General features: G+C 41.0%; 1 long non-coding RNA gene across 1 annotated transcript in view; it reads right to left on the bottom strand.

Annotated features, from left to right (window-relative positions):
• Window positions 1-13,014, bottom strand: part of LOC105853299 — a 238,879-nt gene that overhangs the window by 23,661 nt on the left and 202,204 nt on the right. Inside the window, exon 3 of the long non-coding RNA XR_001145134.1 lies at window positions 376-460. This is a non-coding gene — a long non-coding RNA (uncharacterized LOC105853299). The remainder of the gene's footprint in view (window positions 1-375; window positions 461-13,014) is intronic.

The following is a 13,014-nucleotide window of genomic DNA, read 5'->3' as shown; positions in this document are numbered from 1 at the left end:
CCGCCCGCTGCTCCCCTCAGCGGTGTTTTTCATTGATCTGCCTGTTCTGCTCCCCACTCTGTCTCTGGTGGAGCCTCTCACGGCCCCTGCACCTCTGGCCTGTACCCCAGTTCTGTATGCATAAATAAATCTTTAAAAAAAAAGTCTGCAAAAATGCAACAAATCAAACATATAGGCCTATATATTTAAAAACAAACTCAAAAATTAAAAATATCAAAATGTAAAGCCCAAAATCAGAACTAAGTATTTCCCCATGCAGTCAAATCAAATTTCCAAAGTGGGGAGTGATGACAGCAGATATCACATTGCTTCAGATGCCATCATGCATACTTTGGCTTTGGAAGGAGAAAAAAAAACTTTCATTGGAGCAATTACCAAGGAAGACTCATAGCTTTATTCATCATTCTCAGGGTTTCCAGTGTTCACTGGACTTTAATCCTTGGGTATGCTGCAAGAGAAGCTGAAAGAGAGAAAAAAATCAGTTTTTGTCTATATTCTTAAAGGTGTGTCTCAGGTCTTCAACAGTTTCATTAAACCAAAGGGTTTGGCCTCCAAGTCATTGACTTCTGGGGCTTACTTCATTCTGGAGTCATGCACGCAGGATTTTATGCCTGCAAGTTTCAAACCACACATCATAAGGATCAGATCACAACAGGAAACCCTCACAGCAAATTGTGCAGTCCGCAAGGTGGGCATGTCCCCTCCTGTATCAGCCAAGGTCTAATGTACTGACTGTGACATGGATGAGCCCAGGGAAAACAGAAAGGTTTTCTGGAGTGGTTTTCATGACAAATCACACAAGATTCCTCTTTCTGCATGTCCCCTGTATAGTTACGAGGGCCGAGGAAGGCTGCTCTTCAGTGTGCCATTATATGGGTCTCTGCCTTTGCTAAATCCAGTTTATGGAGGAACATGAAAGGATGAAATTCCTTCTGTCCCAGTCAGGCAGAATTTGTTCAAGCTGATGGTTGGTCAGAATAGGAGGCTCACTTGCTCTTGAAACAAAAAGGAAATTGTAAAACATGCAAAGGCACACACACACACACACACACACACACACACACACACACACACACACAAAGCCCTCCAGAAGCAAAAATCCCAAGTTAAAGGCTGCAAATGCCTACTGAGTCTCCCATAAAACAAAATCAACTTAAATATACCAAATTTCGTCAGATTGTCCAAACCAAAACATAGGAAGGAGTAGAAAAAGGGGAAGGGAAGAGAAAGGAGATGAAGGAGAGAAGCAGAACCTTCTAAACTGAAGGCTGGACTCATGTCTAAATCAAAAACACACACAAGAAGAGCCCTAGTTAGGAGCAGTTGTAAGTAAAATTGAGGGATTTATTAGATATGGGATGGAAGGATTGGATTCTTCTTTTCAAAATTTGTATCTGTTGAACTGAAGCCAGCATTCCCTATACCACTTGCATGTTGAAAATTATATAGGCAAGACACACACACACACACACACACACACACTCACTCACTCTGGAAACGGGGAAACAAAGACACAAGGGGAGGATGAGAATCATGCTACTAGTGCAGATATATTTTTTTAAATATAATAGTTTATTTTTCCATCATTTTGTACATTTTTTTTTCCATCTCAATTGTAATCCCTGTGGGCTTCCCATCACCAAGTTACCCATGTGGCACATACCTTTTAAAACACCTAATTTATTAACATTTAAGTTACATATAATAAAGTGTCCATATTACAAGGGTGCAGTTTATTGAATTTTGACAACTGTATATACCCTTGTAACTACTTCTGTCAAGATACAGAACATTTATGTCATCTAAAAATACTCCCTGGTGACACTCCACCCCCATTGCTAGGTAACCAATGATCTACTTTCTACCACTATAATTAATTTCCTGTACATAAAACCACACAGCATACAATCTTTGGTATCTTTCCTTCTTTCATTTGGGGTTATGTTTTCAAGATTCCTCTCCACGTCTCAGAAGTTCATTTTATTTAATTGCTAAATAGAATTCCATTGTTGGGATAGCACCAAATTTGTTTGCCTAGTCACCTATTGAATGTTTAGGTTGGTTCCAGTTTTTAATTATTATAAATAAAGCTAACCTGAACATTTGTATGCAAGTGTTTGAGTGGATATATATTTCCATTTGGGGAGGAAGACACCTAAGAAGGGAATTTCTAGGCCATGTGGTAAATAGGTAGACATTTAACCTTATAAGAAACTAGCAGCTCATTTTAACCAACAGAACACTTCTTATCATTATTCATCATAATTCAATGATGAGGAGAAAACAAATTTAGCCCAGTCCTACTTGAATTATCATGAAATTTAAATTGGTAAAATCTGAATTAACAAGATTAAGCCATCACAAAATGTTAAATTAATCAAAAACTGGTTTGGATTTTTAATTCATATGAGGAGTGTTTCTCAAACAATATTTTGTGCACCAAGGAAGGAGCAATTTTCTGATTTTGTATATCTTCCCCCAGGAAAGAACAGTAAGATACTGTAATTTTATCAATGGGGTTTAAATGCAGGACATGAAATTGTGTTCTATAAACAAACTTCTTTTACTATTTTTTTTTGAAAGGTAGTAATGTGAAGATGCAAGAAATATTCCAGAGTAGGAAAAAGTAAAACCTAGGGAACACAAGTTCTAGCAAGAGGGCAAGCCATTGCCTCTGCAAGGGCATAAAGCCTCATTGTTTTGCTTATAAAACCAAGTAACTATTGGGCCTCCCAGTTGGTGCAAGGGGTTGATTCTCAGCACTATCAAGCTATTGCAGGCACTGCAGCATGTGTTTGATCCCAGACCCAGGAGCTGACCCACATGGCGCAGAAGACCTCTCCTGTCTCTGCTGCTGCTCCTCTCAGCAGTGTATTTCAGTGGATCTGCCTGTTCCCCGCTCTGTCTCTGGTGAGCTCTCTCATCCTGCCTCTGTACCTATGGTGTATATCCCCAATCTCATATGCATACATAAATAAAAAAATAAATCTTGAAAAAAGTAAAACCAAGTAACTCTTGTACAGTCCCTGATATCAGTCTCTTGAGTCAACTCAGCCAGAAAGCCTGGACATGTATTTTGCCAGGTTTAAGCCAGCAACTTGCAAAATTATAACTCCACTGTTCTTCAGGGTTCTCCTGTGAATAGGGGCTTTAACTTTGCCCCCAGAGTACTAACATCTCCAGGAGCCTACTAATCATTGGCTCTGAAATTCCCTTAGAAGCTGATTGACAGCAGCTGCCCATCTGGATAATCAGCAGAGAGTCCCAATTAAAGCTCTGCCCATCGATCTCCCCGGCAGGACCTGGGACTTTAATATAAATCCACAAGTGGAAAAAATTACCTCCTGAGAAAAAAAAAGCATTTTTGTAGAATGCACTATACGTCCATAGTATGCATTATTTATCATTCAAGATGCATGGTAAGCTCACCCTCTTACATGTTGCATTGTTCGTCTAATAAGGTGGTACTCAGGACCTTTTGTTTTCCATGCCTCACTTTGAAAAGAGACATGGGAAGTCTGGGAGAAAAATATAAATGAAAGAATATTTTTAGCACTGACAAAAATAGAAACTATTTTAAAGTAATCTGTGTTCTTGTCATTGCTGGGCCTTCATTAGCCACCTAAGGAGGAAGGCCCAATGTTTTCACAAATCCTCCAGATGAGGCCAAGTTTCAAACACACTCTCTCTATAGGGATTATGTGAAGATGTTAAAACTTGGCCAGAAAGGTGACAAGGTATCTTGATAATTGAGACCATCCTGGAAGTCGGCTGGGCAGTCCAACTGCTATGAACTAATGGTGGGTAATCAAACACAGCAGGTCAGCGCAGATCCAGGGAAATGCCAAGCAGCTTCCTTTATGCAAGGAATTCGGCTTAATTAGTCACCGAGGAGGAATAGGCCCATTTAAACTAATCCAAGAAATCATTATTGTTCGAGTTGCTTACATACAAACGTTAAAATTGTTGCCCTCTGAAAACAAGCAGCCTGACCTGCAAAGGAAAACAGTCACCTAACCTTTACATCAATGAACTCTCCGGAGGCTCAGACGCCCCTTGTTTCTCCTTGTGGGTTTCTCCTGGTTGGTTTCTCAGTGGCTCTGTTTCACCAGGTGGATGATAAATGTGTCCTGAATAAGACCTCAAGAAGGGCTACTGGCGAGCAGGAGGAATAGACTTTTAAAGTGTGTGGATAGTTTTAGGGATGAAGAGTGACAGGTGCTGCTGGAAGCAGGTGATGGCAATTAGAACAAGGTTGTCAAAGGAAAGTTTTCCTAGAGCCCCAGAATTGCCACTGAGGCCCTGAGTGGTGAGCAAAAGGCACTTGGTATCCCTTCTGAGACTAATCTCTCAAGGCGGGGTTGGGAGGTCACGCCCAACCTACTGAGTCTGGCAATTCCAAAATCAGCCCTCCCACCCTTCCCCACCCATCACCCATATTCCAATTCCATTGGAGAAAGTCTGGGAGGTGGGAAAGGGTCAGCCGTTTGGACAGACCTGCTTTTGCAGAGAAAGGCTGTTCCTGCTCTTAGAATAGCTTGAAGGAGGTCCTCCCTAGTGGCGCAACGGGTTAGGATGCAGCACTGCAAGCTAGCCGCAGCCACTTCCGTGTGGCTTCGATCCTTGGCCCAGGAGCTGACCACGTGGCGCAGCAGACCTCTTCTAACCTGCCTGCTGCTCCCCTCAGCTGTATATTTCACTACACCTGCCTTTTCTGTCCCCCACTTTATCTCTGATGAATCCTCTCACCCCCAAACCTCTGGCCTGTACCCCAGTTCTGTATGCATAAATAAATCTTTAAAAAAATAATAATGATAGGGCCCTCCCTGGTGGCAGAGCGAGTTAAAACACAGCACTAAGAAGCTAAAGCCACTTCAGCATGAGTTCGATCCCTGCTTGCCCCGGAGGTGACCCACATGGCATAGCAGACCTCGCATGACCTGCCCGCTGCCCCCCTCAGCAGTGTACTTTGTCCATCTGCCTGTTCTGTTCCCCACTCTGTCTCTGGTGAAGCCTTTCACCGTTCCTGCACCTCTGCCCTATACCCCAGTTCTGTATGCATAAATAAATCTATTTTTTAAAAGACTATCTTGAAGAAATGTGTTTTCCTTCTCCAATCATTCACAAAAATAAGAGGTGCAGGATAGCCTAAGTGAGTGAGAGAAAGAGAACAGCCCTAAAACTCCCTATTTTTGGAGGTGCAACAGATCCTGACTATGCCCAGAGAGAGGGCAAAGTGGTATCTGCATCAGAGGAACATAGAACCAGCTGGGCTCTGTTGGAATTTTGGAGTGATTTTTAATATGCAAGGTTGCTGCTTGGGCTTGCATCCCTGATAGGCTCATCTGTTGTGGCCACTACTGCCCTCATGTGAACCACAGAACATGAACTAGTCGACAGCCAGTCTGGGAGACCAAGAGACACCTGCCCTTGTCGCTTCCCTCCTCCCTGGCCTGTACAAGCACCCAGAGGATGGAAGGGAAGAGGGTGATTGAATCCATAACCAGGCTCCCTTCACAGGTCCCAAGTATTCAGGACCAAGCCTAGTGTGGCCTCATTCCTTCCCTGTCCCTGAATGAAAGTGTAAGCAAGTCCCTGATCTTTTCGAGGCACTCTTGAATATCAGAAGTCTTGATATTTTCAATCACCAAGATGTTCTGCTTCGAGCAGTAAAACTGTTGTCAAAACCCTGTTCCATTTACGATTGAAGCTCTCCTCTCTCCCGGCCTGGTCAGCCTCAAGTTTCTTTTCTCATCTCTCTCTGTCTTGATCTTCTACTTCTTGCCTCCTCACTGGGCTATCACTGGCTTCTGTGGGATTAGAAATAAAATGCGGAACAGTGGAGAGAGGGAGAAACAGGAATGCTGCTCTGTAACTGGCTGGGACAGAGCGGAATCCCACTGTTCATTTCTTCTCCCCAGGGAAGCTTCAAGACTGACTCAAAAATGTGCCCTCTGCAGCCTCAGTCCACGACCCCTGGAAGTGAGTGAAGCCTCCCCTAATGCCTTGGAAACCCTTCCAACATCCTTCTGGGAGTCTTTGGGGCTGCAAGAGAACTCAAGGTGACCGTAGGCTAACTCATCCCCACCTTCTCCTGTGACCCCTGAAATGCCCTCAGCCAGCGCTGTATTGCTCATGAAAGCACAGTTTGCTCCTAGCTCACTCTCCATTCTATTGCTACAGACCCTTTCAGCAGCCTATGGATTTTTCTTTTTCAGGCCTGAGTTTGGCATCAAATTCTGTGCCCTGCAATTCAGGATTCACAAGTCAAATTGCCTTACTGGTTCTCCTCAAAATGGTTCCCTCTCTCAGTGAATGCGGAAGTCCAATTTCTCTTCTTGGGGTTTGGAGGGAGAAATACCTGGGCACACAATCAGCGTTCACCAACAAAGTTTCCTCTTTGCCTCTCTAACTTCAATACTTAGATCCTTTCAGGGTGGATAATATGCTAAGAATTAGGAACTGGATTTTCTACCACCTCTTGGCAAGACACATGCAGTCTGTTCAACACTTTGCTCTGGGCTGTGGTGATAGTTGAGGCCATTGCTTTGTTTTAATCAGTCATTGTGACAGCAAATGAAACATATTCCTGCTGTAACATCCTTCAGCTGGGATAGAAACTTTGGTACAGTCTACTACAATACGCAGAGGTACAGGTGAGCCTCGTGAGAGTAAGATATCAACAGGAGAAGGAATTAGAGCTAGGTGTGGCCTCGGAGCAGAAGCCACAGATTTTGGAGGGGGAAGGAGGGGACATTGAACTTCCCATAGAAAGTGGGTGAAGTCTCCCGCCAAACATTATTTTAAATCTTCAAAGAAGAGAGTAAGTTCAATTGACATCTGGAGAGTATTATTATTGTTTGTTGAAATGTTGGTGGAAATGTGCCAGGTAATTTTGCTAGCTGGCTGCAGTGGAACACTGGGGAGGTCTTGTTAGAAAATAGTCATCTACAGATAGGCTGGAGTGCAACTCAAAAAATTCTTAATATTCCTGGGTCACTCAAATTGTTTATTTTATTTCTCCCAGGTTTTCACTTCCCATTTCATCTACAGTCTTCTGTCCCCATTTAATTGCTTTAATCTGCTGGAATGTCAACCCCAATCTTGGCTATAATCTTAGGGAAAAAAATCATCATAAGTATATCTTAATCTCATTATTCCAAAATTATTTCAACCTGCCTATGACCTTAGGAGGAATAAATAAAGAGGACTAGAGGTTATCAGAAAAAAATTGAAAATTGGCAATACTGATACTTGGTATTCTTTCAGTGCCTATTGGGCTAGCTTGTATCAGCTAGGCTCTTTTACAACACTGTCCACAGGCAGAAACCAGTTTATAGATTTTTGTCTGATAGAGCTGCAGATGATTTTTGATGGGTGGATCACATAACCTCAATGGATGATGGATTGTGGTCCTATTGGAATCTAACCCAGCAGCTTATCCTAAAGCTGAGAGCATCAAAAGCTCTTTGGAAAATCTGAGCATCTTAAGGGTCTTTCATTAATGGATGAGTTCAATAATATCTTTGCCTTGTGTTTGTTATATAGTTGGGGAAAAAAAAAAAACCTCAAAATTTTACCCTTTTGTAAATTATCCTCTAAAATTAAAGTTCAGGGCTTTTCTGGTGATGCAAAAGTTAAAGTCTTAGCACTAGCAAGCTAAGTCCACTGTGACATAAGTTCCATCCCTGGCTAGGGAGGTGACCCACATATATGGTGCAGCAGACCTCTCCTCTCTCACCCACTGCTCCCCTCAGCAGTGTATTTCAATGCATTTCACCTGTGCTGCTCCCATCTGTCTCTGGTGAATCCTCTTACCACCCATAACCCCACACACTTCTGGACTATACTCCAGTTCTTCTACACATAAATAAAAAAAAAATCTTTAAAAAGTCAATAAATATAATAAAATTAAAGTCCAACTTTCTACATTAAGAAATTCTAGACAACTACTATTTGAACACAATTCTACCTGACACATCTACAATAATGTAGAGTACACTACTTCCTTCCAGTAATGACCTCTCCTGAGGACAGCTGCTGGCTATGCTGTGTACCACTGATCCTTTCTGCCCTGTTAGACTCTAACATAGTAGGAGCTCGGTAAGTATTTGTCACAGATTCAGTTGATGTTCATCAAGCCCTGCAAGACAGTTGGAAAGATCTTTCTCCATTCCACAGAAGAAATTTATTTGACTGGCTTGCTGAATGTCACACAATGAGTTAAGAGGTTGGAGATTCAACCAGGCCTTCTTATTTTCAATTTAGTGGCTTTCTTTTGAGGACAATACTATTACCTTTCATTTTTATAAACATGCACATAGTTCTTCCATACAAATTAGAGGTACTTCATGGCTAAAATCTTCCTTAGTGACTGCTTCTTGTTAGGATGTTTCTTTAAAAAGTTAACATAATTCAGTGTATAGAACTTCACAATGTATGCCCATAGCATGAAATCATCTATGGTTATGGCAATAATATCAAGAAAAGTAATTAGATTTGAAGAGGATGACTTGTTATGGAAACAATGGAATCATTTTTGTGCCAAGAGAGTAGTATGTTTTGATTTAAGAACAGTCTAAATGTGTGGAATCATTATTTTTCTATGCACTACAATGGACACTGGAATATCAGAAGCAGACTCCAATCTGTTGCAGGAATTTTCTTTAGTTCATATTCTGGTTATCTGTAATGCCAATTGAGCCCTTTTACCCTTACCCCCTCGCAAAAATTAAACAAACAAAACATCTCCCTTGCTGTCCCCTTTAACATATGATGGAGTCCTCATTTCTTTCCATTTCTAATGCCCAATGCCAGCTTTATTATAAATCATAATCCTTTCTTATCTAAATTGCTACAACAAGCTCTTAGCTGATCTCCCTGCACATATTCTATGCTCTTTTCACATCAACATGGCATGTAAAGTGTGTGGGCTTTTTTTCTCATTTCTACATTTCTGGAATGTTAACTTCCAGTCATTAGTATGTCGAGTTCATTAGGCAGCATTTTTCTTTCCTTGTGTAATTTGTTAAGTGAAATAATCACATGCTGTACAAGCATTACCATCTCCTATTTGAAGAAATAGGGTCGATGTCATATAAGTTCCCATAACAAAATATCTGCAGTTACTTGCTTTTGCACCAGATTACAGAAGTCCCACTATTAATGGTTGTTTGCAAGTATCCACACAAGGTAGCCAACTGCCAGTTTCCTCCATCGCTGTGAGCAGCATCAATGCATTTCTGGCTTGAGAAGTCGGGAGCTGATGTGCATATTGGAAGATCATCCAGAGAGGAACATTGCATGGGGGACAGTGCATGCAAACTCGGGTCCACTGCTCTGGTGTCAACTTCTGTCAACATAAGTATATATTCCAACCATTGCTCTCAGCACCTCCCCTGCCAAGGCTGATGTCACATGAGCTGCCCCAGCTCAGATCAGCTGCCCCGTTACTTGTCTTCCTTATTCTCCAAATAGCTGCTTCTCTCAGCCGGCTGAGCGGCGCAGAGCCCTCACCCTGTCGGTTATTCAGATCCCTCTATGGAGCCTAGCCAAAGCCCTGGGAGAGAAGAAGCAGCTATAGTGTTTAGTCACTCATCGTATTCCCACCTCAACATTTGGTCCAGAGCCCCAAGGCTAATGGAATAGTGAACCACTTTTTCTTGGAATCCAAGCATAACTCTGGACAAATGCTAACAGAGAAGCGGCTATATATAGGGTCCAATAACTTTCAATTTTGCATTTACGTAAAACATTAGCCCATTTTTCCCCTTCGTGGGATTCAGTTTTTCCCTTGATGGAGGTTGTTCCATCCGGATCTTTTCTTAAGCATTTTAGCTCCTTATCTATGCGCATGCCTTGACCCTAGCCCAAGTGGCAATAAGTGGGACAGGTTGTTCAATTGACTGTAGCCTTGATAAGTTGCACCCATGATTGATGAGGTTTCTATTTCTGGGTGTCCTCTCCCATCATTACCTCTGCCTCCGGCTTTATCAAATAGCTGGGGTTGGTTCACACTGACAGAATCTTTTAGTCACTTTCAATTCTGCCAAGGAAACACAAGTTTTTAGCTTCTAAGTGAAGTTTGATTCTTATCAGTCCCTGGTCCCTTTTGGGTCACAAAGCATCTTAAAACTGAGCTGAACAATTTCATCCTGGTATAATGTGGAACAAATAGCTACTTTGAAATCTACCCTAGTGATGGAGTTACTAAACTCTGGTTTTTTAAATGAACTTTTTTTTAAGATTTATTTATTTATGCACACAGAACTGGAGTATAAAACACAGGTGCAGGGGAGGCAAGAGGATTCACCAGACATAGAGTGGGGTGCAGATCAGGCGGATGGACAAAGTATACTGATAAGGGGAGCAGCAGGTGGGCGAGGAGAGGTCTGCCATGCCATGTGGATTACCTCTGGGGCCGGGGATCGAACTCTCACTGAAGTGGCTGTGGCTAGCTTGCAGTGCTGCGTCCTAACCTACTGTGCCACCAAGGAGGGCTCCTCAATGAACTCTTAACTATAACATGACTCTATAGCATTGACCAAGCAGTGGTGAGGGGCTAGTGTATCAAGGGATCCTTAGTTTCCCCATTAGTTCTACTCTAAGAGACATTGGCTCACATGTATGCTCTATTTATAGATGGATATAATTTAAAATTTTTATTTAATAAATATTTAACACTCCTCAACAAAACCAGAAAGAGAAGGGAAATAAGTTATTGAGGCACTTATGCCAAAGAATTAAGATCTATGTCAAATATTTATTCAAGCTATATAAAAATTATTATCTCAATAATATTTGAGATATGTCCAAACTTGCAGTGCAAAAATAACCAGTTATAGGGTGCCACTGAACACTGGTTAGCAGAGGGTTCTCCCCCCACCTGGGCCCCAGCGCAGCAAATAGAGGCAATAGACTGAGCCAGAAATCATGTGTGGATGTGAATCCAATAAGCCACAGAGGTGGCGCCAGCTGTCAAAAGCTAAAATATTAACAGGGGATGGGAAAGAAGTTGCTTTGCATATAGGGATTAAGCTCTCCTAAAAAGCCAACTGACATTGTCAAGTGAAGCTGTTAGAACAGGGACAGATCACATCACTCGAGAAGGATCTCAACCACACATTACAAATTTGGGACATTTTGGATCTTCCAGTGAACACGTAGACACACAGATCAGTTCCTGAGTGTTCTAGGCTGAAGGCCAGACTGGGTCATAAGAGAGCAGGAACCACTTCTCTGGAAGTGCTCTTGCTACCTTAGAAAAACCCTTGGAGTCAGCCTGCATGACAGCCCAGGTAGAACCTGCCACTGCCAGGAGAAAAACCCAGGAGAATATTTCTCTCTGTTCAGGAGCCTTTCTGAAGTGGCTCTGCTTGTAGCTGACCTGGCTGGGCTTTTTCTGATCTGAAAGACATATGCAATGATAGTGAGACAGTCCATCTGTTGGGGCGGAAGCTAAGTCAGACAGACATTTGGGCATAGAAAGTTTTGTTAACCTAAAGTTTCCCGGGTAAAAGACTTCTTTTGATAGACAAGTTCATCCTTGAACTAGGATGACCTGGTCAACTTAAAGATTCTAAGTCCATTCAAGGAATACCCAAGAAGTCATCCTTAATTTTAGGCAAATACAGGATCAAAAACACACACACACACACACACACTCCTCAGAGGGGTATAAAAAACCTTGCACAACATTGAAGATAAATGCTGCACTCAGAGATAAAGACTATTTCAAAAATTATTTTTGAAGTACCACTGGTTTACATCATTGTTCGTATTTTGGAAGTATAGGATCTCCCCTTCACGCGTAACATATTTCATGCAGGCCATGGAAGTTAACTTTAAAAGAGCATCTGCATCACACCTTTGAGAAAATAAGAGCAAAGATTCAAGGAAGTAACAGGTGAGAAAGATGAGATGGTAAGACAATATATTAATATGTAATGAGGTAATAATGAAAGATTATGTGTAAAGATATTACCACAGAGTACTTTGGTAATTGACAAAGGCAGCAAAGGGCAGAAGGAAGTTTGCAGAAAAGCAGATCTGTAACATAGAGGATGTTCTTGAAGCAACGTCCCAGAGAGTGAAAGTGATAAAGAGACATGAGTCTTAATCAGCATTTCTCCAATATTGAATGGGGTGATGATACTACTGCTCCATGAGGTAATATCAGGATTGAATGAAATAGTGATTATAAAGTGCCTAGTATTTAGGAATCACCAATAAACTGTTGCTATTATTATTACTAACATTTCTGCTACTGTTGCTACCATTACCACATCACTTTATTATTATTATTTAAATGAACACAGGCACATATGAAGAAAAATATCACTACTGCTGACAGCAATCTATATCCTGGGATCTTCCTCTGGATATTGTTTATAAACAGTTTGTTTTGCAAGAAAGACTCACACCTTGATTTCATATTTTAATGGATGTCTGTCACTTACTTTCCTACATAAATTATAATTTCATGGGTAGAAAAGTTAAATGTTAAAACTTCCTCCATAATTACATATACAGTATTCTAGTCTTCTGACATTAAATGCTGAAATTTAAAAAATCAGAGGCCAGCTGTATTTATTTTTACATAGAATAATTTACATAGAATAAAAATTATGACTATAATACTCTTTATTCATGAAGTTCAATAACTCAAGATATTCAAATTTTTCTTATTCTGAAGGTCTTTTTATTCTTTCTTTCTTCTGTGTTATCTTGCAACACATTAATATCTTATATTTCTATTTTCCAGAAACAGAAATACTTATGCTGGTTGATTTTTATTGTCCATAGTTTCTCTAACAATTTCCTTTTTTCTAGATTTATTCATACTCTAGACTTGGTTCTTGCAGCTTCTGAAGATGACTGTCTTTCTGTTATAGTTTTATGATTGTATTGTTTCTAAATATTGCCAATGCAAATTTTCTCCTTTGATCATTGAAGAATCTCTCTTTCAGCTCCTTTTCTCTCTACTGTGTGTTTCTTTTCAAAAAAGCATATTCT

The sequence above is a fragment of the Condylura cristata genome, unplaced genomic scaffold (genome assembly GCF_000260355.1).
Source record: "Condylura cristata isolate star-nosed mole 26May11 unplaced genomic scaffold, ConCri1.0 scaffold00006, whole genome shotgun sequence".
Lineage (NCBI taxonomy): Eukaryota > Metazoa > Chordata > Mammalia > Eulipotyphla > Talpidae > Condylura > Condylura cristata.
Note: the sequence above shows the minus strand (reverse complement) of the source record. Positions and strands in the feature narration are given on the sequence as shown.